This window comes from Pseudophryne corroboree, unplaced genomic scaffold (assembly GCF_028390025.1).
Source record: "Pseudophryne corroboree isolate aPseCor3 unplaced genomic scaffold, aPseCor3.hap2 scaffold_464, whole genome shotgun sequence".
Lineage (NCBI taxonomy): Eukaryota > Metazoa > Chordata > Amphibia > Anura > Myobatrachidae > Pseudophryne > Pseudophryne corroboree.
Genome location: NW_026970078.1, coordinates 196,850 through 221,186, shown reverse-complemented (window position 1 = coordinate 221,186; position 24,337 = coordinate 196,850). Strand labels below are relative to the sequence as shown.

Sequence of the window (24,337 nt, the reverse complement as noted above, 5' to 3'; positions counted from 1 at the left end):
AACAAACCAAATGCAACAACTAGTACAAGCATTCCTGGGAAAAGGTCTGCAGAAGACGGATTTGCATACGGTGATGTCATCCAAGCAGTGGGACAAAGTTGGCTGGAACCCTCATCTGCATATGAAAAGAGAAAAGGGGTATGCAGGGCATGGCGGCCTTTTGCGGTGCTTGGATGACCCTTAGTTTGCATTAAACACCTCCACCCTCCGTCGGTGTGGGGCTCATGTTGGCTATGCCCCAGCCCCTGAAGCATTCAAGCTGATTTCTTGCAGCAGCTGGGCACTGTAACAGCTCCAGAGCTGCTCTGTAAGGCAAGTAAAAGGGTGTGGGCCCTGCAGCACTACCTGTAGTTTGCATTGTGCATTGGAAGGCACAAAGTAAGCAGACAGGAGGAGATGTCAGGATAGTCCACAAGGGTATAGAAGGGAGGGGCTTAAGAAAAAAGACGTGGAAACAGACAGCAAACTAGGCTGGAGAGAGACCTGAGACAAAGAGATCTGAATTATATGAGAGCCGACCAGGGGAAACACAAATTATGCAGTCAAGTTTCCCACATTTGGGGAAATCGCAGGGGCAGCACACCCAGAGTGCATTGGGTGAGCCTTGCCCTGGGAGAAGCACCTACATGATCATAGTATCTCACCTGGCAGGTAAGTAGGAGTTGGGCTAGAGCTGGGGAGGGTCGCTGCTCGGGCACCCCCCTGTCAAGTGAAGGAGATCCAACTGAGGCAGCACAAGGGAACTCTCGAAAGAAGAACAAGGCTAGAGGAAGATCTGAGACAAAGAAATCTGACTTTTACCAGAGCTGACCAGAGGAAAGCACAAACACAGTCCCCCACTACCACAAATAATGCAGTTGAGTTCCCCACATTTGGGGAAATCACAGGGGTCAGCATACCCAGAATGCAATGAATGAACCTAACCCTGGGAGAACAATCTTCATGACCATGGTATCTCCTATGCAAAATAAGTATGATTTGGGATAGGGCTGGGGAGGGCCGCTGCTCAGGCACATCTCTGTCAAGTAAAGGAGATTCAACTGAGGCAGCACAAGGGAACTCTCATCTGGGGACAACAACTGCAGGGAGAACACATATTTTCAGATGAACATGGGAGGGCAGAAGGCTGCCTAATACTGAAGCACCCCCAAACAACAAAACAAAAGCAACAACTAGTAAAAGCATTCCTGGGAGAAGGTCTGCAGAAGACGGATTTGCATACGGTGATGTCATCCAAGCAGTGGGCCAAAGTTGGCTGGAACCCTCATCTGCATATGAAAAGAGAATAAGGGTTATGCAGGGAATGGCGGCCTTTTGCGGCGCTTGGATGACCCCTAGTTCGCATTAAACACCTCCATTCTCCTTCGGTGTGGGGCTCATGTTGGCTATGCCCCAGCCCCTGAAGTATTCAAGCTGATTTCTTGCAGCAGCTGGGCACTGTAACTGCTCCAGAGCTGCTCTGTAAGGCAAGTAAAAGGGTGTGGGCCCTGCAGCACTACCTGTAGTTCGCATTGTGCGTTGGAAGGCACAAAGTAAGCAGACGGGAGAAGTCAGGATAGTGCGCAAGGGCATAGAAGGGAGCGGCTCAAGAAAAGAGAAGTGGAAACAGGCAGCAAACTAGGCTGGAGAGAGACCTGAGACAAAGAGATCTAAATTATACGAGAGCCGACCAGGGGAAACACAAATTATGCAGTCAAGTGTCCCACATTTGGGGAAATCGCAGGAGCAGCACACCCAGAGTGCAATGGGTGAGCCTTGCCCTGGGAGAAGCACCTTCATGATCATAGTATCTCACCTGGCAGGTAAGTAGGAGTTGGGCTAGAGCTGGGGTGGGTTGCTGCTCGGGTACCCTCCTGTCAAGTGAAGGAGATCCAACTGAGGCAGCACAAGGGAACTCTCGAAAGAAGAACAAGGCTAGAGGAAAATCTGAGACAAAGAAATCTGACTTTTACCAGAGCTGACCAGAGGAAAGCACAAACACAGTCCCCCACTACCACAAATAATGCAGTCGAGTTTCCCACATTTGGGGAAATCACAGGGGTCAGCATACCCAAAATGCAATGAATGAACCTCACCCTCGGAGAACAATCTTCATGACCATGGTATCTCCTATGCAAAATAAGTATGATTTGGGATAGGGCTGGGGAGGGCCGCTGCTCAGGCACATCTCTGTCAAGTAAAGGAGATTCAACTGAGGCAGCACAAGGGAACTCCCATCTGGGGACAACAACTGCAGGGAGAACACATATTTTCAGATGAACATGGGAGGGCAGAAGGCTGCCTAATACTGAAGCACCCCCAAACAACAAACCAAATGCAACAACTAGTACAAGCATTCCTGGGGGACGTTCTGCAGAAGACGGATTTGCATACGGTGATGTCATCCAAGCAGTGGGCCAAAGTTGGCTGGAACCCTCATCTGCATATGAAAAGAGAAAAGGGGTATGCAGGGCATGGCGGCCTTTTGCGGCGCTTGGATGACCCTTAGTTCGCATTAAACACCCCCACCCTCCTTCGGTGTGGGGCTCATGTTGGCTATGCCCCAGCCCCTGAAGCATTCAAGCTGATTTCTTGCAGCAGCTGGGCACTGTAACAGCTCCAGAGCTGCTCTGTACGGCAAGTAAAAGGGTGTGGGCCCTGCAGCACTACCTGTAGTTTGCATTGTGCATTGGAAGGCACTTAAGAATAGAGAAGTGGAAACAGACAGCAAACTAGGCTGGAGAGAGACCTGAGACAAAGAGATCTGAATTATACGAGAGCCGACCAGGGGAAACACAAATTATGCAGTCAAGTTTCCCACATTTGCGGAAATCGCAGGAGCAGCACACCCAGAGTGCAATGGGTGAGCCTTGCCCTGGGAGAAGCACCTACGTGATCATAGTATCTCACCTGGCAGGTAAGTAGGAGTTGGGCTAGAGCTGGGGAGGGTCGCTGCTCGGGTACCCCCCTGTCAAGTGAAGGAGATCCAACTGAGGCAGCACAAGGGAATTCTCGAAAGAAGAACAAGGCTAGAGGAAGATCTGAGACAAAGAAATCTGACTTTTACCTGAGCTGACCAGAGGAAAACACAAACACAGTCCCCCACTACCACAAATAATGCTGTCGAGTTTCACACATTTGGGGAAATCACAGGGGTCAGCATACCCAGAATGCAATGAATGAACCTCACACTGGGAGAATAATCTTCATGACCATGGTATCTCCTATGCAAAATAAGTATGATTTGGGATAGGGCTGGGGAGGGCCGCTGCTCAGGCACATCTCTGTCAAGTAAAGGAGATTCAACTGAGGCAGCATAAGGGAACTCTCATCTGGGGACAACAACTGCAGGGAGAACACATATTTTCAGATGAACATGGGAGGGCAGAAGGCTGCCTAATACTGAAGCACCCCCAAACAACAAACCAAATGCAACAACTAGTGCAAGCATTCCTGGGGGAAGGCCTGCAGCAGATGGATTTGCATATGGTGATGTCATCCAAGCAGTGGGTCAAAGTTGGCTTCAACCCTCGTCTGCATATGAAAAGAGAAAAGGGGCGTGCAGGGCATGGCGGCCTTTTGCGGCGCTTGGATGACCCCTAGTTCGCATTAAACACCTCCACCCTCCTTTGGTGTGGGGCTCATGTTGGCTATGCCCCAGCCCCTGAAGCATTCAAGCTGATTTCTTGCAGTAGCTGGGCACTGTAACAGCTCCAGAGCTGCTCTGTACGGCAAGTAAAAGGGTGTGGGCCCTGCAGCACTACCTGTAGTTTGCATTGTGCATTGGAAGGCACAAAGTAAGCAGACGGGAGAAGTAAGGATAGTGCGCAAGGCCATAGAATGGAGCGGCTTAAGAAAAGAGAAGTGGAAACAGACAGCAAACTAGGCTGGAGAGAGACCTGAGACAAAGAGATCTGAATTATACGAGAGCCGACCAAGGGAAACACAAATTATGCAGTCAAGTTTCCCACATTTGGGGAAATCACAGGGGCAGCACAACCAGAGTGCAATGGGTGAGCCTTGCCCTGGGAGAAGCACCTTCATGATCATAGTATCTCACCTGGCAGGTAAGTAGGAGTTGGGCTAGAGCTGGGGAGGGTCGCTGCTCGGGCACCCCCCTGTCAAGTGAAAGAGATCCAACTGAGGCAGCACAAGGGAACTCTCGAAAGAAGAACAAGGCTAGAGGAAGATCTGAGATAAAGAAATCTGATTTTTACCAGAGCTGACCAGAGGAAAGCACAAACACAGTCCCCCACTACCACAAATAATGCAGTCGAGTTTCCCACATTTGGGGAAATCACAGGGGTCAGCATACCCAGAATGCAATGAATGAACCTCACCCTGGGAGAACAATCTTCATGACCATGGTATCGCCTATGCAAAATAAGTATGATTTGGGATAGGGCTGGGGAGGGCCGCTGCTCAGGCACATCTCTGTCAAGTAAAGGAGATTCAACTGAGGCAGCACAAGGGAACTCTCATCTGGGGACAACAACTGCAGGGAGAACATATATTTTCAGATGAACATGGGAGGGCAGAAGGCTGCCTAATACTGAAGCACCCCCAAACAACAAACCAAATGCAACAACTAGTGCAAGCATTCCTGGGGGAAGGCCTGCAGCAGATGGATTTGCATATGGTGATGTCATCCAAACAGTGGGTCAAAGTTGGCTTCAACCCTCGTCTGCATATGAAAAGAGACAAGGGGCGTGCAGGGCATGGCGGCCTTTTGCGGCGCTTGGATGACCCCTAGTTCGCATTACACACCTCCACCCTCCTTCGGTGTGGGGCTCATGTTGGCTATTCCCCAGCCCCTGAAGCATTCAAGCTGATTTCTTGCAGCAGCTGGGCACTGTAACTGCTCCAGAGACGCTCTGTAAGGCAAGTAAAAGGGTGTGGGTCCTGCAGCACTACCTGTAGTTTGCATTGTGCGTTGGAAGGCACAAAGTAAGCAGACGGGAGAAGTCAGGATAGTGCGCAAGGGCATAGAAGGGAGCGGCTCAAGAAAAGAGAAGTAGAAACAGACAGCAAACTAGGCTGGAGAGAGACCTGAGACAAAGAGATCTGAATTATACGAGAGCCGACCAGGGGAAACACAAATTATGCAGTCAAGTTTCCCACATTTGGGGAAATCGCAGAAGCAGCACACCCAGAGTGCAATGGGTGAGCCTTGCCCTGAAAGAAGCACCTTCATGATCATAGTATCTCACCTGGCAGGTAAGTAGGAGTTGGGCTAGAGCTGGGGAGGGTCGCTGCTCGAGCATCCCCCTGTCAAGTAAAGGAGATTCAACTGAGGCAGCACAAGGGAACTCTCATCTGGGGACAACAACTGCAGGGAGAACACATATTTTCAGATAAAAATCTTGGTCATGCTCTGGTTTCTCTTCAGAACGAACAAATCTTTCGCCTTTTACTAAAGATTTCCGTGGAGAGGAGCAAAACCGAGTTTTATCTCAATTTTTGCATGCCCCATCTTTTTGGGGTTTCTTTTATCGGTTTAAAGATAGAATGAGTGTGCTTTAATGTAAGCTCATTTGCATAGAAATGACAGTAAATGTTTGTTTCTTTTCAAACAGAACTTTCTTGACCATGCTACTTGCTTGAAAGATCTGGGAGCACATGGAATACAGTACAAACCATGCTTATAGCAAGGAGAAGACAGGTGAGAAATCTGCTTTCTTTCAAATTGGGCGCTCACTTTGATCTGAATGAGGACTGCTGGCACGGCACTCAGGCGACAGGTGGAATCTTGGTCATGCTCTGGTTTCTCTTCAGAACGAACAAATCTTTCGCCTTTTACTAAAGATTTCCGTGGAGAGGAGCAAAACTGAGTTTTATCTCAATTTTTGCATGTCCCATATTATTGGGGTTTCTTTTATCGGATTAAAGACAGAACGAGTGTGCTTTCTTGTTAGCTTTAATGTAAGTATATTTGCATAACAATGACAATAAATGTCTGTTTCTTTTCAAGCAGAACTTTCTTGACCATACTAATTGCTTGAAAGATCTGGGAGCACATGGAAAAGAGTACAAACCATGCTTATAGCAAGGGGAAGCCTGGTGAGAAATCTGCTTTCTTTCTTTCAAATTGGGTGCTCACTTTGAGCTGAATGAGGACTGCTGGCATGGCACTCAGGCGACAGGTGGAATCTTGGTCATGCTCTGGTTTCTCTTCAGAACGAACAAATCTTTCGCCTTTTACTAAAGATTTCCGTGGAGAGGAGCAAAACTGAGTTTTATCTCAATTTTTGCATGCCCCGTCTTATTGGGGTTTCTTTTATCAGTTTAAAGATAGAACGAGTGTGCTTTAATGTAAGCTCATTTGCGTAGAAATGACAGTAAATGTTTGTTTCTTTTCAAACAGAACTTTCTTGACTATACTAATTGCTTGAAAGATCTGGGAGCACATGGAAAAGAGTACAAACCATGTTTATAGCAAGGGGAAGCCTGGTGAGAAATCTGCTTTCTTTCTTTCAAATTGGGTGCTCACTTTGAGCTGAATGAGGACTGCTGGCATGGCACTCAGGCGACAGGTAGAATCTTGGTCATGCTGTGGTTTCTCTTCAGAACGAACAAATCTTTCGCCTTTTACTAAAGATTTCCGTGGAGAGGAGCAAAACTGAGTTTTATCTCAATTTTTGCATGCCCCATCTTATTGGGGTTTTATTTTATTGGTTTAAAGATAGAACGAGTGTGCTTTAATGTAAGCTCATTTGCATAGAAATTACAGTAAATGTTTGTTTCTTTTCAAACAGAACTTTCTTGACCACACTAATTGTTTGAAAGATCTGGGAGCACATGGAAAAGAGTACAAACCATGTTTATAGCAAGGGGAAGCCTGGTGAGAAATCTGCTTTCTTTCATTCAAATTGGGTGCTCACTTTGAGCTGAATGAGAACTGCTGGCATGGCACTCAGGCGACAGGTGGAATCTTGGTCATGCTCTGGTTTCTCTTCAGAACTAACAAATATTTCGCCTTTTATTAAAGATTTCCGTGGAGAGGAGCAAAACTGAGTTTTATCTCAATTTTTGCATGCCCCATATTATTGGGGTTTCTTTTATCAGTTTAAAGACAGAACGAGTGTGCTTTCTTGTTAGCTTTAATGTAAGTTTATTTGCATAACAATGACAGTAAATGTTTGTTTCTTTTCAAACAGAACTTTCTTGACCATGCTACTTGCTTGAAAGATCTGGGAGCACATGGAAAACAGTACAAACCATGCAGTATCACAAGAGCCTTTATTTGATCTTTCATGAAGATAGAGCAGAATTGAGGACACGTCAACAATTTCTGCCGAAGGTGGTTCATCTTTCCACATGGTGTCTTTGGCCACTGACACCTTCGTTGAGTCAAAGTCTCTGGCTGTGGTCAGAACTTTGAAAATTTATGTCACCAGAACGGTTCAGATTAGGAAAACAGAGGCTCTGTTTGTCCTGTATGCTCCCAACATGATTGGGTGTCCTGCTTCCATGCAGACCATTATGCGCTGGATCTGTGGTAAGATTCAGCATGCTCATTCCACGGCAGGATTGCCGTTACTGAATTAGGTGAAGACCCATTCTACTAGAAAGGTGGGTTCATCCTGGGCAGCTGGTCGGGGAGTCTCGGCATTGCAACTTTGCCGAGCAGCTATTTAGTAAACACTTTTGCTAAGTTTTACAAGTTTGATACCTTGGCTGATGATAACCTCAAGTTGGGTCATTCGGTGCTGCAGAGTCGTACGCACTCTCCCACCCGTTCAAGAGCTTTGGTATAACCCCATGGTTCTTAATGTGACCCCAGCATCCTCTAGGTCGTATGAGAAAATAGGATTTTAATACCTACCGGTAAATCCTTTTCTCTTAGTACGTAGAGGATGCTGGGCACCCGTCCCAGTCCATACTGTGTCTGCAGTTATTACTTGTGGTTATACACATGTTGTGTTACGGTTCTGGTCAGCTTTTTGCTGCAATTGTTCATGCCGTTGGCTTGTGTTCTGTTGAATGCCACGTTCTGCGGCATGCTTAAGGTGTGAGCTGGTAAGATGCTCACCTTAGTTTAACTATAAATCCTTTCCTCGAAATGTCCGTCTCCCTGGGCACAGTTCCTATAACTGGAGTCTGGAGGAGGGGCATAGAGGGAGGAGCCAGTTCACACCCTTTGAAAGTCTTAAAGTGCCCATGTCTCTTGCGGATCCCGTCTATACCCCATGGTTCTTAATGTGACCCCAGCATCCTCTACGGACTAAGAGAAAAGGATGCCCTTGTGTACTATCCTGACTTCTCCTCCCGTCTGCTTACTTTGTGCCTTCCAACGCACAATGCGAACTACAGGTGGTGCTGCAGGGCCCACACCCTTTTACTTGCCTTACAGAGCAGCTCTGGAGCTGTTACAGTGCCCAGCTGCTGCAAGAAATCAGCTTGAATGCTTCAGGGGATGGGGCATGGCCAACATGAGCCCCACACCAAAGGAGGTTGGGGGTGTTTAATGCGAACAAGGGGTCATCCAAGCACTGCAAAAGGCCGCCATGCCCTGCATGCCCCTTTTCTCTATGGAATCCGAATCTCGCAAGAATCCGACAGCGGGATGATGACATTTTCCCTTGTTCAGGTTTTCCGAGTCAGGCGGGAACAACCGAGCCTGCCTCGGACCAGTGTAAACCACGTGGAGTTCGTGGGGAATTCGGTTCTCGGAGAACCGAACCCGCTCCTCTCTACCTTATACCCATCAATTTTTTTATTTTCAATCTAAGCCCCTGCAGTTTTCTGTAAGCATCTGCTTCGCTATGATGATCAACAAGTCACAAGGGCAAACACTCAGGGTGTGAGGCGTAGATCTTAGGACCAGCTGCTACAAGCATGGCAGAGGTGTCACTATCACTGGTGACACCCAGAGAGGTGGCGAGGGAGATTGTAATGCAGTGCGCGCAGATAAGCAGCGCAATGGTAAAAAGGAGGCATGGTTTCATAGGTAGGGGCGTGGCCTGGTGGCCTGAATCTACATTTTGTTGCTCCGGGTGTCCCGGGGGTTGGGGGCTGCACCCGGGGACTAGTGTGTGAGCGGTGCTGGCTCCTGCACAGTGACAGGGCATGGCCACCCAGCATGACGCCTCCCTTCTTGACCATGCTGTAATTGCAGTCGCACTGCAGTTCAGCGTGATCATAAAAAATGGTGTAGGCTCCTGCTGGTGCAGACTGTATGTGCGCGCAGGAAGCCGCCACCATTTTTGTGATCACAGCGGCTGAATGTGATGTCATACAGCCGCTGTGACCACGCCCCCTGTGTCTCCTCCGTTGCAGACCCCATTTTGAAGCCTTGCCCCCGCACCGCTCCATCCCTGACTTGGAAATGGAGTGTTGCTGACCCACCTCTCCCCCCCTTCCCCGCCCCGATTGACAGGCAGAGGCGATCACATTCTCTGCGGGGTGCCGCAGAAAATGCAGGCACATGCGTATGCTCTTAGCAATTTTTGCAGTTGGATCGCTTATTGTGATTGCAATCCAACCTGAATCAGGCCCTATTACCTATCACAATGCGCTGCGGGCAGTACAAAATTGGGTTAATATAGGAGAAAAACCCCCAGACCTGTGCTCCTTAACTGTACCTGGTGGCTAGTGGAGCGGCTGCCCAGTAATCAGTGTCCACCGCAGTGCGCACACGGCCCACCCCTTACGGCCTCGCTCCCCTTCATCAGCGGCCTCGTGATCCGGAAGGGTGGTGTGTGTGTGACTGACCTTAGGATGAAACCGGAACCTCCGCTGCAGTGACCCAGCAACCAGGGCACGGGAGTATACAGCGCCGCTGGGAGTGATGAAGCTGCAGTAAAGATGTCTATTAGACCTAGCCTGCTGCAGCCCTTGTAGATTCTCATAAAACAAGTTCTTCTTTTCTTGTCAAAATTAATAGCTAAGAATAGGCTGCCTGAGGCAGGCCCCTGTTAATTGGCCTGTTACTGAAGGCACCAACTACAAACTGAGCTCCCTGTTCATGGAAGCGGGGTTATAGAGGAGAATGCACTGAGCTTCTTGGGAACAGTCAAAAGCTTTGAGCCGGTTGGTGCCTCAGATCAAGATCCTACTCTACACCCCAATGTGAATCCTTGTGGAGTCCAGTGTACCCCACAGAAGAAATTAATGTGTCACACCCATTGGCAGCAACCTTAGAATAGCTGCTGACGGGCACAATTGAGAAAGGAAGGGGGGGGGGGACATTTGAATCCAGCACATAGATGCAATTCAAATATGTAATTTGTACCTTCCTATTTTAAAATATAATGGATGAACCTCACCCTGTGAGAACAATCTTCATGATCAAGAGATCTAATATGTAAAATAAGTATGAGTTGGGATAGGGCTGGGGAGGGTGGCAGCTCGGGCAGCCCCTCCCCCGTCAAGTTAAGGAGATTCAACTGAGGAAGCACAAGGGAACTCTCGTCTGGGGACAACAACTGCAGGGAGACCACATCTTTTCAGATGAACATGGGAGGGCGGAAGGCTGCCTAATACTGAAGCACCATCAAATATCAAACCATATCCAACAACTAGTACAAGCATTCCTGGGGGAAGGTCTGCAGCAGAAGGATTTGCATACGGTGATGTCATCCAAGCAGTGGGCCAAAGTTGGCTGGAACCCTCATCTGCATATAAAAAGAGAAAAGGGGCATGCAGGGCATGGCGGCCTTTTGCAGTGCTTGGATGACCCCTAGTTCGCATTAAACACCCCCACCCTCCTTTGGTGTGGGGCTCATGTTGGCCATGCCCCATCCCCTGAAGCATTCATGCTGATTCGGATTCCATAGAGAAAAGGGGCATGCAGGGCATGGCGGCCTTTTGCAGTGCTTGGATGACCCCTAGTTTGCATTAAACACCCCCACCCTCCTTTGGTGTGGGGCTCATGTTGGCCATGCCCCATCCCCTGAAGCATTCAAGCTGATTTCTTGCAGCAGCTGGGCACTGTAACATATAAAGAGCTGCGCGTTGCTGCCATTTTTACTCGTGCATTGAAGAGAGAGCGGAGAGGACGTGGCTATGTTCTCTCAGTGGAAATCTCAATATCAGTGCTCAGTATCAGTGGTTACTTATTGCTGCTCAGTAATACTAGTAGTGTGTCTCTCCTGCTCAGTGTCAGTTCTCAGTAGTATCCTCATCAGTGCTCAGTATCACTGCTCATTGTCTTGTGCTGCATTGTGGTGCTCAGCATACTGCAGTACATTACTAATAGTCCAGTGCTGCATCTTGCTGCTCAGTGTCAGTTCTAGTATCCTCATCAGTGCTCACTATCACTGCTCATTGCATTGTGGTGTTCTGTATACTACAGTAACATAGTAATATAGTATATATAGAGGAGCGGGTTCGGTTCTCCGAGAACCGAATTCCCGACGAACTCCACGTGGTTTACACTGGTCCGAGGCAGGCTCGGTTGTTCCCGCCTGACTCGGAAAACCTGAACAAGGGAAAATGTCATCATCCCGCTGTCGGATTCTCGCGAGATTCGGATTCCATATAAAGAGCTGCGCGTTGCAGCCATTTTTACTCGTGCATTGAAGAGAGAGCGGAGAGGACGTGGCTATGTTCTCTCAGTGGAAATCTCAATATCAGTGCCCAGTATCAGTGGTTACTTATTGCTGCTCAGTAATACTAGTAGTGTGTCTCTCCTGCTCAGTGTCAGTTCTCAGTAGTATCCTCATCAGTGCTCAGTATCACTGCTCATTGTCTTGTGCTGCATTGTGGTGCTCAGCATACAACAGTACATTACTAATAGTCCAGTGCTGCATCTTGCTGCTCATGTTGGCTATGCCCCAGCCCCTGAAGCATTCAAGCTGATTTCTTGCAGCAGCTGGGCACTGTAACAGCTCCAGAGCTGCTCTGTAAGGCAAGTAAAAGGGTGTTGGCCCTGCAGCACTACCTGTAGTTTGCATTGTGCGTTGGAAGGCACAAAGTAAGCAGACAGGAGAAGTCAGGAGAGTGCACAAGGGCATAGAAGGCAGGGGCTCAAGAAAAGAGAAGTGGAAACAGACAGCAAACTAGGCTGGAGAGAGACCTGAGACAAAGAGATCTGAATTATACGAGTAGCCGACCAGAGGAAACACAAATTATGCAGTCAAGTGTCCCACATTTGGGGAAATCGTAGGAGCAGCACACCCAGAGTGCAATGGGTGAGCCTTGCCCTGGTAGAAGCACCTTCCTGATCATAGTATCTCACTTGGCAGGTAAGTAGGAGTTGGGCTTGAGCTGGGGAGGGTCGCTGCTCGGATACCCCCCTGTCAAGTGAAGGAGATCCAACTGAGGCAGCACAAGGAAACTCTCGAAAAAAGAACAAGGCTAGAGGAAGATCTGAGACAAAGAAATCTGACTTTTACCAGAGCTGACCAGAGGTAAGCACAAACACAGTCCCCCACTACCACAAATAATGCAGTCGAGTTTCCCACATTTGGGGAAATCACAGGGGTCAGCATACCCAGAATGCAATGAATGAACCTCACCCTGGGAGAACAATCTTCATGACCATGGTATCTCCTATGCAAAATAAGTATGATTTGGGATAGGGCTGGGGAGGGCCGCTGCTCAGGCACATCTCTGTCAAGTAAAGGAGATTCAACTGAGGCAGCACAAGGGAACTCTCATCTGGGGACAACAACTGCAGGGAGAACACATATTTTCAGATGAACATGGGAGAGCAGAAGGCTGCCTAATACTGAAGCACCCCAAACAACAAACCAAATGCAACAACTAGTACAAGCATTCCTGGGGGAAGGTCTGCAGAAGACGGATTTGCATACGGTGATGTCATCCAAGCAGTGGGCCAAAGTTGGCTGGAACCCTCATCTGCATATGAAAAGAGAAAAGGGGTATGCAGGGCATGGCGGCCTTTTGCGGCGCTTGGATGACCCTTAGTTCGCATTAAACACCTCCACCCTCCGTCGGTGTGGGGCTCATGTTGGCTATGCCCCAGCCCCTGAAGCATTCAAGCTGATTTCTTGCAGCAGCTGGGCACTGTAACAGCTCCAGAGCTGCTCTGAAAGGCAAGTAAAAGGGTGTGGGCCCTGCAGCACTACCTGTAGTTTGCATTGTGCGTTGGAAGGCACAAAGTAAGCAGACAGGAGAAGTCAGGAGAGTGCACAAGGGCATAGAAGGCAGCGGCTCAAGAAAAGAGAAGTGGAAACAGACAGCAAACTAGGCTGGAGAGAGACCTGAGACAAAGAGATCTGAATTATACGAGTAGCCGACTAGAGGAAACACAAATTATGCAGTCAAGTGTCCCACATTTGGGGAAATCGTAGGAGCAGCACACCCAGAGTGCAATGGGTGAGCCTTGCCCTGGGAGAAGCACCTTCATGATCATAGTATCTCACCTGGCAGGTAAGTAGGAGTTGGGCTAGAGCTGGGGAGGGTCGCTGCTCGGGCACCCCCCTGTCAAGTGAAGGAGATCCAACTGAGGCAGCACAAGGAAACTCTCGAAAAAAGAACAAGGCTAGAGGAAGATCTGAGACAAAGAAATCTGTCTTTTACCAGAGCTGACCAGAGGAAAGCACAAACACAGTCCCCCACTACCACAATTAATGCAGTCGAGTTTCCCACATTTGGGGAAATCACAGGGGTCAGCATACCCAGAATGCAATGAATGAACCTCACCCTGGGAGAACAATCTTCATGACCATGGTATCTCCTATGCAAAATAAGTATGATTTGGGATAGGGCTGGGGAGGGCCGCTGCTCAGGCACATCTCTGTCAAGTAAAGGAGATTCAACTGAGGCAGCACAAGGGAACTCTCATCTGGGGACAACAACTGCAGGGAGAACACATATTTTCAGATGAACATGGGAGAGCAGAAGGCTGCCTAATACTGAAGCACCCCAAACAACAAACCAAATGCAACAACTAGTACAAGCATTCCTGGGGGAAGGTCTGCAGAAGACGGATTTGCATACGGTGATGTCATCCAAGCAGTGGGCCAAAGTTGGCTGGAACCCTCATCTGCATATGAAAAGAGAAAAGGGGTATGCAGGGCATGGCGGCCTTTTGCGGCGCTTGGATGACCCTTAGTTCGCATTAAACACCTCCACCCTCCGTCGGTGTGGGGCTCATGTTGGCTATGCCCCAGCCCCTGAAGCATTCAAGCTGATTTCTTGCAGCAGCTGGGCACTGTAACAGCTCCAGAGCTGCTCTGAAAGGCAAGTAAAAGGGTGTGGGCCCTGCAGCACTACCTGTAGTTTGCATTGTGCGTTGGAAGGCACAAAGTAAGCAGACAGGAGAAGTCAGGAGAGTGCACAAGGGCATAGAAGGCAGCGGCTCAAGAAAAGAGAAGTGGAAACAGACAGCAAACTAGGCTGGAGAGAGACCTGAGACAAAGAGATCTGAATTATACGAGTAGCCGACTAGAGGAAACACAAATTATGCAGTCAAGTGTCCCACATTTGGGGAAATCGTAGGAGCAGCACACCCAGAGTGCAATGGGTGAGCCTTGCCCTGGGAGAAGCACCTTCATGATCATAGTATCTCACCTGGCAGGTAAGTAGGAGTTGGGCTAGAGATGGGGAGGGTCGCTGCTCGGGCACCCCCCTGTCAAGTGAAGGAGATCCAACTGAGGCAGCACAAGGAAACTCTCGAAAAAAGAACAAGGCTAGAGGAAGATCTGAGACAAAGAAATCTGTCTTTTACCAGAGCTGACCAGAGGAAAGCACAAACACAGTCCCCCACTACCACAATTAATGCAGTCGAGTTTCCCACATTTGGGGAAATCACAGGGGTCAGCATACCCAGAGTGCAATGAATGAACCTCACCCTGGGAGAACAATCTTCATGACCATGGTATCTCCTATGCAAAATAAGTATGATTTGGGATAGGTCTGGGGAGGGCCGCTGCTCAGGCACATCTCTGTCAAGTAAAGGAGATTCAACTGAGGCAGCACAAGGGAACTCTCATCTGGGGACAACAACTGCCGGGAGAACACATATTTTTTAGATGAACATGGGAGGGCAGAAGGCTGCCTAATACTGAAGCACGCCCAAACAACAAACCAAATGCAACAACTAGTACAAGCATTCCTGGGAGAAGGTCTGCAGAAGACGGATTTACATACGGTGATGTCATCCAAGCAGTGGGCCAAAGTTGGCTGGAACCCTCATCTGCATATGTTGAAGATACAATTTGTGAATTGCATTTAACACTATCTCCCTTTCCTGGGGAGAAGATGGTAGGGCCGATTTGAAATACAGGCGAGGAGGCACCTCTTCGAATTTCAGCTTGTAACCCTGAGAAACAATTTCTATTGCCTAGGGATCCACCTGCGAATGAACCCAGATGTGGCTGAAAACTCGAAGACGTGCCCCCAACTGGGCGGACTCCTTTAGCGGAGCCCCAGCGTCATGCGGTGGATTTTGTAGAGGCCGGGGAGGACTTCTGTTCCTGGGAACTAGCTGTGTTGTGCAGCTTCTTCCCTCTGCCCTTACCTCTGGCAAGAAAGGACGCACCTCGTACTTTCTTGTTTCTCTGTGATCGAAAGGACTGCATTTGATAATGTGGTGCTTTCTTAGGCTGTGAGGGAATATAAGGCAAAAAATTTGATTTACCAGCTGTAGCTGTGGAGACTAGGTCCGAGAGACCTTCCCCAAACAATTCCTCACCCCTGTAAGGTAAAACCTCCATATGCCTTTTTGAGTCGGCATCACCTGTCCATTGCCGGGTCCATAGGACTCGTCTAGCAGAAATCGACATAGCGTTTATTCTAGAACCCAGTAGACTAATGTCACTTTGAGCATCTCTCATATATAGGACAGCATCTTTTATATGCCCTATGGTCAATAACATAGCATCCTTATCTAGGGTCTCAATCTCTGCTGATAAGGTATCTGTCCATGCTGCCACCGCGCTACAACCCCGGCCGACGCAATTGCCGGTCTGAGTAAGGTACCAGAATGTGTGTAAATGGACTTTAGGGTAACCTCCTGCTTGCGGTCAGCAGGGTCCCTGATGGTAGCCGTATCCTGGGATGGCAGCGCTACCTTTTTGGATAAGCGTGTCAATGCTTTATCCACCCTAGGGGAGGATTCCCACCGTATCCTGTCCATTGGCGGGAAAGGATACGCCATAAGAATCCTTTTGGGAATCTGCAGCTTTTTGTCTGGAGATTCCCAAGCTTTTTCACATAATTCGTTCAACTCATGTGAGGGGGGAAAGGTTATCTCAGGTTTCTTTCCCTTATACATGTGTACCCTCGTGTCAGGGACAGGGGACTCTGTGATGTGCAAAACATCTTTTATTGCAATAATCATATATCGAATACATTTAGCCAATTTTGGCTGTAACTTTGCATCATCGTAGTCGACACTGGAGTCAAAATCTGTGTCGGTATCTGTGTCAACTATTTGGGATAGTGGGCGCTTTTGAGACCCCGAAGGTCCCTGCGACATAGGGACAGGCATGGGTTGACTCCCTGACTGTTCCCTAGCTTCAGCTTTGTCTAATCTCTTGTGTAATAAGTTTACATTAGCACTTAAAACATTCCACATATCCATCCAGTCAGGTGTCGGCGTTGTCGATGGAGACACCACATTAATTTGCTCCTGCTCCTCTCTAGGAGAGCCTTCTACCTCAGACATGTCGACACACGTGTACCGACACACCATACACTCAGGGAATCCTCTTATCTGAGGACAGTTCCCCAACAAGGCCCTTTGGAGAGACAGAGAGAGAGAGTATGCCAGCACACACCCCAGCGCTATATGACCCAGGAAAAAAACACAATAATTTTATGTTTACCCAGTAGCGCTGTATTTCCATATATATATGCGCCTAATTATGTGCCCCCCTCTTCTTTAAGACCCTCTTTCTACCGTGGTATAAGCAGGGGAGAGTCCATGGAGCTTCCCCTCAGCGGTGCTGTGGAGAAAATGGCGCTGGTGAGTGCTGAGGGAGAAGCCCCACCCCCTCAGCGACGGGCTTCTGTCCCGCTCAAATATAGTAAAAAAATGGCGGGGGCTCTTATATATATATACAGTGCCTAGCTGCATATATATTTATTTTGCCAAAGAGAGGTCTATATTGCTGCCCAGGGCGTCCCCCCTGCGCCCTTCACCCTTACACTGACTGCCGTGTGTGAGGTGTATTGGGGCAATGGAGCACAGCTTTACTGCTGTGCGTTACCTCAGTGAAGATCATGAAGTCTTCCGCCGCCTCTGAAGTCTTCTTTTCTTCTCATACTCACCCGGCTTCTATCTTCCGGCTCTGCGAGGGGGACGGCGGCGCGGCTCTGGGACGGACGGCGAGGGTGAGACCTGCGTACCGATCCCTCTGGAGCTAATGCTGTACAGTAGCCTAAGAAGCAGAGCCTATCAACTCACAGAAGTAGGTGTGCATCTCTCCCCTCCGCCCCTCGATGCAGGGAGTCTGTTGCCAGCAGGCTCCCTGAAAATAAAAAAAATCTAACAAATATACTTTCTGTCAGGAAACTCAGGAGAGCTCTCTGAAAAGCACCCAGTCTCCTCTGGGCACAGTAGTAAACTGAGGTCTGGAGGAGGGGCATAGAGGGAGGAGCCAGTGCACACCCAGATCTAAAGTCTTTCTTAAAGTGCCCATGTCTCCTGCGGAGCCCGTCTATCCCCCATGGTCCTTACGGAGTCCCCAGCATCCTCTAGGACGTAAGAGAAAAATTATGCTGGCAGAAAAATCCAATTGAGTGATTAAACAGCTCCAGAGCTGCTCTGTAAGGCAAGTAAAAGGGTGTGGGCCCTGCAGCACTACCTGTAGTTTGCATTGTGCATTGGAAGCCTAGTTTGCTGTCTGTTTCCACTTCTTTTTTCTTGAGCCCCTCCCGTCTATACCCTTGTGCACTATCCTGACTTCTCCTCCCGTCTGCTTACTTTGTGCCTTCCAATGCACAATGCAAACTACAGGTAGTGCTGCAGGGCCCACACCCTTTTACTTGCCTTATAGAGCAGCTCTTGAGCTGTTACAGTGCCCAGCTGCTGCAAGAAATCAGCGTGAATGCTTCAGGGGCTGGGGCATGGCCAACATGAGCCCCACACCGAAGGAGGGTGGGGGTGTTTAATGCGAACTAGGGGTCTCGCACAATGCGAACTACAGGTAGTGCTGCAGGGCCCACACCCTTTTACTTGCCTTACAGAGCAGCTCTGGAGATGTTACAGTGCCCAGCTGCTGCAAGAAATCAGCTTGAATCCTTCAGGGGCTGGGGCATAGCCAACATGAGCCCCACACCGACGGAGGGTGGAGGTGTTTAATGCGAACTAGGGGTCATCCAAGTGCCGCAAAAGGCCGCCATGCCCTGCACGCCCCTTTTCTCTTTTCATATGCAGACGAGGGTTGAAGCCAACTTTGACCCACTGCTTGGATGACATCGCCATATGCAAATCCATCTGCTGCAGGCCTTCCCCCAGGAATGCTTGCACTAGTTGTTGCATTTGGTTTGTTGTTTGGGGGTGCTTCAGTATTAGGCAGCCTTCTGCCCTCCCATGTTCATCTGAAAATATGTGTTCTCCCTGCAGTTGTTGTCCCCAGATGAGAGTTCCCTTGTGCTGCCTCAGTTGAATCTCCTTTACTTGACAGAGATGTGCCTGAGCAGCGGCCCTCCCCAGCCCTATCACAAATCATACTTATTTTGCATAGGAGATACCATGGTCATGAAGACTGTTCTCCCAGGGTGCGGTTCATTCATTGCATTCTGGGTATGCTGACCCCTGTGATTTCCCCAAATGTGGGAAACTCGACTGCATTATTTAATGCGAACTAGGGGTCATCCAAGCACCGCAAAAGGCCGCCATGCCCTGCATACCCCTTTTCTCTTTTCATAAGCAGACGAGGTTTGAAGCCAACTTTGACCCACTGCTTGGATGACATCACTTGCTGCCTTTCCAATGAAGCAAGTTTAATTTAATAATAGGTGAAAAACGATCCCTACAAAGGTGTTAATCAGATACTTGGCTTTGTGGACACTTTTCAGAGCACAAATTTGTTAGCATAAAAATAAAGCCAGAAAATGAAGAGCTGTTTAATCACTCAATTGGATTTTTCTGCCAGCATATTTCTTTTTCTCTGCAACCCACTGCTAAATTGTGCTTACTAGCTGTTTTTATAAAATCACTGAATCAAATCTAACTCTGATTACATCAGAGAAGGCCAGGTACCCTACACCATAACAGGGGGTTTGAAATTTTGACTTGTCTACTTAAAGATCACCAAAATCTGATAACAAGGTCAATTAAGTCCCTGGGTGGGATTGAACCACCAACCTTTTGGTTAATAGCCTTACACACTAACTGATTGCGCCACAGCGACACTTTACAAAAGTACATACTGACAAAGGCTAATAAGCATTCATCTAGAACGATTCCTAGAAACATTTTAAAAAGTCAATAATGTGGAGAGTTTTTGTAAGATGTTTCTTCCATCAACCAATGAAGAAACACATTGGTACTTTCCCATGATGAGTGAGTGCTTCAGGATCTTTTGCACTTACATGTGCAGCAGAGTACTGTAATGGAAGCATGCTGGGTCCATAACCCAGAGGTAGGCAGATTGAAACTATCCTCTGCTATATGCATTTTTTTTGTTAATTAAAGTAATCCAAAACTGGGATTGATATTTTTGCTCTTTTATTTTTACTTAAAGTACAATAACTTTTACCATTTTAATTTGTTTTAATAGTATATTGACAGTATTGTTTTCTTTCAAAAATCCAATTAATTTTCTTTACCCGATTATTAAAATGGTAATTGACAAAAACAAACTACATTGTCACCAGAAGAGCAATACAAAATGTACAAGTGATATATTAAAATCATCTTTCCAGCTTGAATTTCAATGATGCATTGGGGCAACAATTTTGTGAGAAACATCTTCACCCTTAAATAAAGATTTTCTTAATTCCTTACCTGTGTGCTAATTAGATATCACCTTGTTTTCACATTAAACAGACTTCCACATGAGAAAACAGCAAATATGCAGTGGCGTTAATGTTTCCTGGTGTCAACCTGTATTATTTCCGTAGATATTGAAATGAGGATGCATCTTGCTGCCTTTCCAATGAAACAAGTTTAATTTAGTAATAGGTGAAAAACCATCCCTACAAAGATGTTAATCAGATACTTGGCTTTGTGGACACTTTTCAGAGAACAAATTTGTAATCATAAAAATAAAGCCAGAAAATGAAGAGCTGTTTAATCACTCAATTGGATTTTTCTGCCAGCATTTTTCTTTTTCTCTGCAACCCACTGCTAAATTGTGCTTCCTAGCTGTTTTTTTATAAAATCACTTAATCAAATCTAACTCTGATTACATCAGAGAAGGCCAGGTACCCTATACCATAAGAGGGGGTTTGCAATTTTGACTTGTCTACTTAAATATCACCAAAATCTGATCACAAGGTCAATTACGTCCCTGGGTGGGATTGAACCACCAACCTTTTGATAAATAGCTGAACACACTAACCGATTGCGCCACAGAGACACTTTGCAAAAAGCACATACTGACAAAGACTAATAAGCATTCATCTAGAACGTTTCCTAGAAAAACTTTAAAAAGTCAATAATCTGGAGAGTTTTTGTAAGATGTTTCTTCCAGCAACCAATGAAGAAACACATTGGTACTTTCGCATGATGAGTGCGTGCTTCAGGATCTCTTGCACTTACATGTGCAGCAGAGTACTGCAATGGAAGCATGCTGGGCCCATAACCCAGAGGTAGGCAGATTGAAACTATCCTTTGCTATATGAATTTTTTTTTTTGTTCATTAAAGTAATCCAAAACTGGGATTGATATTTTAGCTTTTATTTTTACTTAAAGTACAATAACTTTTACCATTTTAATTTGTTTTAATAGTATATTGACAGTATTGTTTTCTTTCAAAAATCCACTTAATTTTCTTTACCCTATTATTAAAATGGTAATTGACAAAAACAAACTACATTGTCACCATAAGAGCAATACAAAATGTACAAGTGATATATTAAAATCATCTTTCCAGCTTGAATTTCAATGATGCATTGGGGCAACGATTTTGTGAGAAACATCTTCACCCTTAAATAAAGATTTTCTTAATTCCTTACCTGTGTGCTAATTAGATATCACCTTGTTTTCACATTAAACAGACTTCCACATGAGAAAGCAGCAAGGATGCAGTGGCGTTAATGTTTCCTGGTGTCAACCTGTATTATTTCAGTAGATATTGAAATGAGGATGCATCTTGCTGCCTTTCCAATGAAGCAAGTTTAATTTAGTAATAGGTGAAAAACCATCCCTACAAATATGTTAATCAGATACTTGGCTTTGTGGACACTTTTCAGAGAACAAATTAGTTAGCATAAAAATAAAGCCAGAAAATGAAGAGCTGTTTAATCACTCAATTGGATTTTTCTTCCAGCATATTTCTTTTTCTTTGCAACCCACTGCCAAATTGTGCTTCCTAGCTGTTTTTATAAAATCAATGAATCAAATCTAACTATGATTACATCAGAGAAGGCCAGGTACCCTACACCATAACAGGGGGTTTGAAATTTTGACTTGTCTACTTAAAGATCACCAAAATCTGATAACAAGGTCAATTAAGTCCCTGGGTGGGATTGAACAACCAACCTTTTGGTTAATAACCTTACACACTAACTGATTGCGCCACAGCTACACTTTGCAAAAGTACATACTGACAAAGGCTAATAAGCATTCATCTAGAACGATTCCTAGAAACATTTTAAAAAGTCAATAATGTGGATAGTTTTTGTAAGATGTTTCTTCCATCAACCAATGAAGAAACACATTGGTACTTTCCCATGATAAGTGAGTGCTTCAGGACCTCTTGCACTTACATGTGCAGCAGAGTACTGTAATGGAAGCATGCTGGGTCCATAACCCAGAGGTAGGCAGATTGAAACTATCCTCTGCTATATGCATTTTTTTTTGTTAATTAAAGTAATCCAAAACTGGGATTGATATTTTTGCTCTTTTATTTTTACTTAAAGTACAATAACTTTTACCATTTTAATTTGTTTTAATAGTATATTGACAGTATTGTTTTCTTTCAAAAATCCACTTAATTTTCTTTACCCGATTATTAAAATGGTAATTGACAAAAACAAACTACATTGTCACCAGAAGAGCAATACAAAATGTACAAGTGATATATTAAAATAATCTTTCCAGCTTGAATTTCAATGATGCATTGGGGCAACGATTTTGTGAGAAACATCTTCACCCTTAAATAAAGATTTTCTTAATTCCTTACCTGTGTGCTAATTAGATATCACCTTGTTTTCACATTAAACAGACTTCCACATGCGAAAGCAGCAAGGATGCAGTGGCGTTAATGTTTCCTGGTGTCAACCTGTATTATTTCAGTAGACATTGAAATGAAGATGCATCTTGCTGCCTTTCCAATGAAGCAAGTTTAATTTAGTAATAGGTGAAAAACCATCCCTACAAAGGTGTTAATCAGAGACTTGGCTTTGTGGACACTTTTCAGAGAACAAATTTGTTAGTATAAAAATAAAGCCAGAAAATGAAGAGCTGTTTAATCACTCAATTGGATTTTTCTGCCAGCATATTTCTTTTTCTCTGCAACCCACTGCTAAATTGTTCTTCCTAGCTGTTTTTCTAAAATCACTGAATCAAATCTAACTCTGATTACATTAGAGAAGGCCAGGTACCCTACACCATAACAGGGGGTTTGAAATTTTGACTTGTCTACTTAAAGATCACCAAAATCTGATAACAAGGTCAATTAAGTCCCTTGGTGGGATTGAACCACCAACCTTTTGGTTAATAGCCTTACACACTAACTGATTGCGCCACAGCGACACTTTGCAAAAGAACATACTGACAAAGGCTAATAAGCATTCATCTAGAACGATTCCTAGAAACATTTTAAAAAGTCAATAATGTGGAGAGTTTTTGTAAGATGTTTCTTCCATCAACCAATGAAGAAACACATTGGTACTTTCCCATGATGAGTGAGTGCTTCAGGATCTCTTGCACTTACATGTGCAGCAGAGTACTGTAATGGAAGCATGCTGGGTCCATAACCCAGAGGTAGGCAGATTGAAACTATCCTCTGCTATATGCATTTTTTTTGTTAATTAAAGTAATCCAAAACTGGGATTGATATTTTTGCTCTTTTATTTTTACTTAAAGTACAATAACTTTTACCATTTTAATTTGTTTTAATAGTATATTGACAGTATTGTTTTCTTTCAAAAATCCTATTAATTTTCTTTACCCGATTATTAAAATGGTAATTGACAAAAACAAACTACATTGTCACCAGAAGAGCAATACAAAATGTACAAGTGATATATTAAAATCATCTTTCCAGCTTGAATTTCAATGATGCATTGGGGCAACGATTTTGTGAGAAACATCTTCACCCTTAAATAAAGATGTTCTTAATTCCTTACCTGTGTGCTAATTAGATATCACCTTGTTTTCACATTAAACAGACTTCCACATGAGAAAACAGCAAAGATGCAGTGGCGTTAATGTTTCCTGGTGTCAACCTGTATTATTTCCGTAGATATTGAAATGAGGATGCATCTTGCTGCCTTTCCAATGAAGCAAGTTTAATTTAGTAATAGGTGAAAAACCATCCCTACAAAGATGTTAATCAGATACTTGGCTTTGTGGACACTTTTCAGAGAACAAATTTGTTATCATTAAAATAAAGCCAGAAAATGAAGAGCTGTTTAATCACTCAATTGGATTTTTCTGCCAGCATTTTTCTTTTTCTCTGCAACCCACTGCTAAATTGTGCTTCCTAACTGTTTTTTTATAAAATCACTTAATGAAATCTAACTCTGATTACATCAGAGAAGGCCAGGTACCCTACACCATAAGAGGGGGTTTGCAATTTTGACTTGTCTACTTAAATATTACCAAAATCTGATCACAAGGTCAATTACGTCCCTGGATGGGATTGAACCACCAACCTTTTGATCAATAGCTGAACACACTAACCGATTGCGCCACAGAGACACTTTGCGAAAAATCCATACTGACAAAGACTAATAAGCATTCATCTAGAACGTTTCCTAGAAAAACTTTAAAAAGTCAATAATCTGGAGAGTTTTTGTAAGATGTTTCTTCCAGCAACCAATGAAGAAACACATTGGTACTTTCGCATGATGAGTGAGTGCTTCAGGATCTCTTGCACTTACATGTGCAGCAGAGTACTGCAATGGAAGCATGCTGGGCCCATAACCCAGAGGTAGGCAGATTGAAACTATCCTTTGCTATATGCATTTTTTTTTTGTTCATTAAAGTAATCCAAAACTGGGATTGATATTTTAGCTTTTATTTTTACTTAAAGTACAATAACTTTTACCATTTTAATTTGTTTTAATAGTATATTGACAGTATTGTTTTCTTTCAAAAATCCAATTA

The 24,337-nt window shown here is 45.6% G+C and overlaps 18 non-coding genes and 3 pseudogenes across 18 annotated transcripts; 6 read left to right on the top strand and 15 right to left on the bottom strand.

Moving 5' to 3' along the window:
- Positions 1-517: 517 nt before the first annotated feature.
- LOC135027531 (U1 spliceosomal RNA) lies at positions 518-659 on the bottom strand (annotated as a pseudogene).
- A 152-nt stretch (positions 660-811) lies between these two features.
- On the bottom strand, positions 812-975 carry LOC135027288 (U1 spliceosomal RNA). Its single transcript, XR_010223776.1, has one exon. It is a non-coding gene; the product is annotated as a U1 spliceosomal RNA (small nuclear RNA).
- A 693-nt stretch (positions 976-1,668) lies between these two features.
- LOC135027467 (U1 spliceosomal RNA) lies at positions 1,669-1,810 on the bottom strand (annotated as a pseudogene).
- A 152-nt stretch (positions 1,811-1,962) lies between these two features.
- Positions 1,963-2,126, bottom strand: LOC135027279 (U1 spliceosomal RNA). The gene has a single exon (XR_010223767.1). It is a non-coding gene; the product is annotated as a U1 spliceosomal RNA (small nuclear RNA).
- A 615-nt stretch (positions 2,127-2,741) lies between these two features.
- Positions 2,742-2,904, bottom strand: LOC135027537 (U1 spliceosomal RNA). The gene has a single exon (XR_010223971.1). It is a non-coding gene; the product is annotated as a U1 spliceosomal RNA (small nuclear RNA).
- Positions 2,905-3,056: 152 nt separating this feature from the next.
- Positions 3,057-3,220, bottom strand: LOC135027389 (U1 spliceosomal RNA). The gene has a single exon (XR_010223872.1). It is a non-coding gene; the product is annotated as a U1 spliceosomal RNA (small nuclear RNA).
- Positions 3,221-3,891: 671 nt separating this feature from the next.
- On the bottom strand, positions 3,892-4,054 carry LOC135027519 (U1 spliceosomal RNA). The gene has a single exon (XR_010223964.1). It is a non-coding gene; the product is annotated as a U1 spliceosomal RNA (small nuclear RNA).
- A 152-nt stretch (positions 4,055-4,206) lies between these two features.
- LOC135027323 (U1 spliceosomal RNA) lies at positions 4,207-4,370 on the bottom strand. Its single transcript, XR_010223808.1, has one exon. It is a non-coding gene; the product is annotated as a U1 spliceosomal RNA (small nuclear RNA).
- Positions 4,371-5,041: 671 nt separating this feature from the next.
- LOC135027486 (U1 spliceosomal RNA) lies at positions 5,042-5,204 on the bottom strand. The gene has a single exon (XR_010223945.1). It is a non-coding gene; the product is annotated as a U1 spliceosomal RNA (small nuclear RNA).
- Positions 5,205-5,348: 144 nt separating this feature from the next.
- Positions 5,349-5,464, top strand: LOC135027580 (U5 spliceosomal RNA). Its single transcript, XR_010223998.1, has one exon. It is a non-coding gene; the product is annotated as a U5 spliceosomal RNA (small nuclear RNA).
- Positions 5,465-5,734: 270 nt separating this feature from the next.
- On the top strand, positions 5,735-5,850 carry LOC135027592 (U5 spliceosomal RNA). Its single transcript, XR_010224009.1, has one exon. It is a non-coding gene; the product is annotated as a U5 spliceosomal RNA (small nuclear RNA).
- A 286-nt stretch (positions 5,851-6,136) lies between these two features.
- On the top strand, positions 6,137-6,252 carry LOC135027587 (U5 spliceosomal RNA). The gene has a single exon (XR_010224004.1). It is a non-coding gene; the product is annotated as a U5 spliceosomal RNA (small nuclear RNA).
- Positions 6,253-6,526: 274 nt separating this feature from the next.
- LOC135027603 (U5 spliceosomal RNA) lies at positions 6,527-6,642 on the top strand. The gene has a single exon (XR_010224019.1). It is a non-coding gene; the product is annotated as a U5 spliceosomal RNA (small nuclear RNA).
- Positions 6,643-6,917: 275 nt separating this feature from the next.
- On the top strand, positions 6,918-7,033 carry LOC135027608 (U5 spliceosomal RNA). Its single transcript, XR_010224024.1, has one exon. It is a non-coding gene; the product is annotated as a U5 spliceosomal RNA (small nuclear RNA).
- Positions 7,034-12,011: 4,978 nt separating this feature from the next.
- Positions 12,012-12,175, bottom strand: LOC135027544 (U1 spliceosomal RNA). Its single transcript, XR_010223974.1, has one exon. It is a non-coding gene; the product is annotated as a U1 spliceosomal RNA (small nuclear RNA).
- Positions 12,176-12,327: 152 nt separating this feature from the next.
- LOC135027298 (U1 spliceosomal RNA) lies at positions 12,328-12,491 on the bottom strand. Its single transcript, XR_010223785.1, has one exon. It is a non-coding gene; the product is annotated as a U1 spliceosomal RNA (small nuclear RNA).
- A 670-nt stretch (positions 12,492-13,161) lies between these two features.
- LOC135027475 (U1 spliceosomal RNA) lies at positions 13,162-13,325 on the bottom strand. Its single transcript, XR_010223938.1, has one exon. It is a non-coding gene; the product is annotated as a U1 spliceosomal RNA (small nuclear RNA).
- Positions 13,326-13,477: 152 nt separating this feature from the next.
- LOC135027307 (U1 spliceosomal RNA) lies at positions 13,478-13,641 on the bottom strand. Its single transcript, XR_010223793.1, has one exon. It is a non-coding gene; the product is annotated as a U1 spliceosomal RNA (small nuclear RNA).
- A 670-nt stretch (positions 13,642-14,311) lies between these two features.
- LOC135027474 (U1 spliceosomal RNA) lies at positions 14,312-14,475 on the bottom strand. Its single transcript, XR_010223937.1, has one exon. It is a non-coding gene; the product is annotated as a U1 spliceosomal RNA (small nuclear RNA).
- Positions 14,476-14,627: 152 nt separating this feature from the next.
- LOC135027609 (U1 spliceosomal RNA) lies at positions 14,628-14,791 on the bottom strand. The gene has a single exon (XR_010224025.1). It is a non-coding gene; the product is annotated as a U1 spliceosomal RNA (small nuclear RNA).
- A 3,773-nt stretch (positions 14,792-18,564) lies between these two features.
- On the top strand, positions 18,565-18,743 carry LOC135027556 (U1 spliceosomal RNA; annotated as a pseudogene).
- Positions 18,744-24,337: the final 5,594 nt, after the last annotated feature.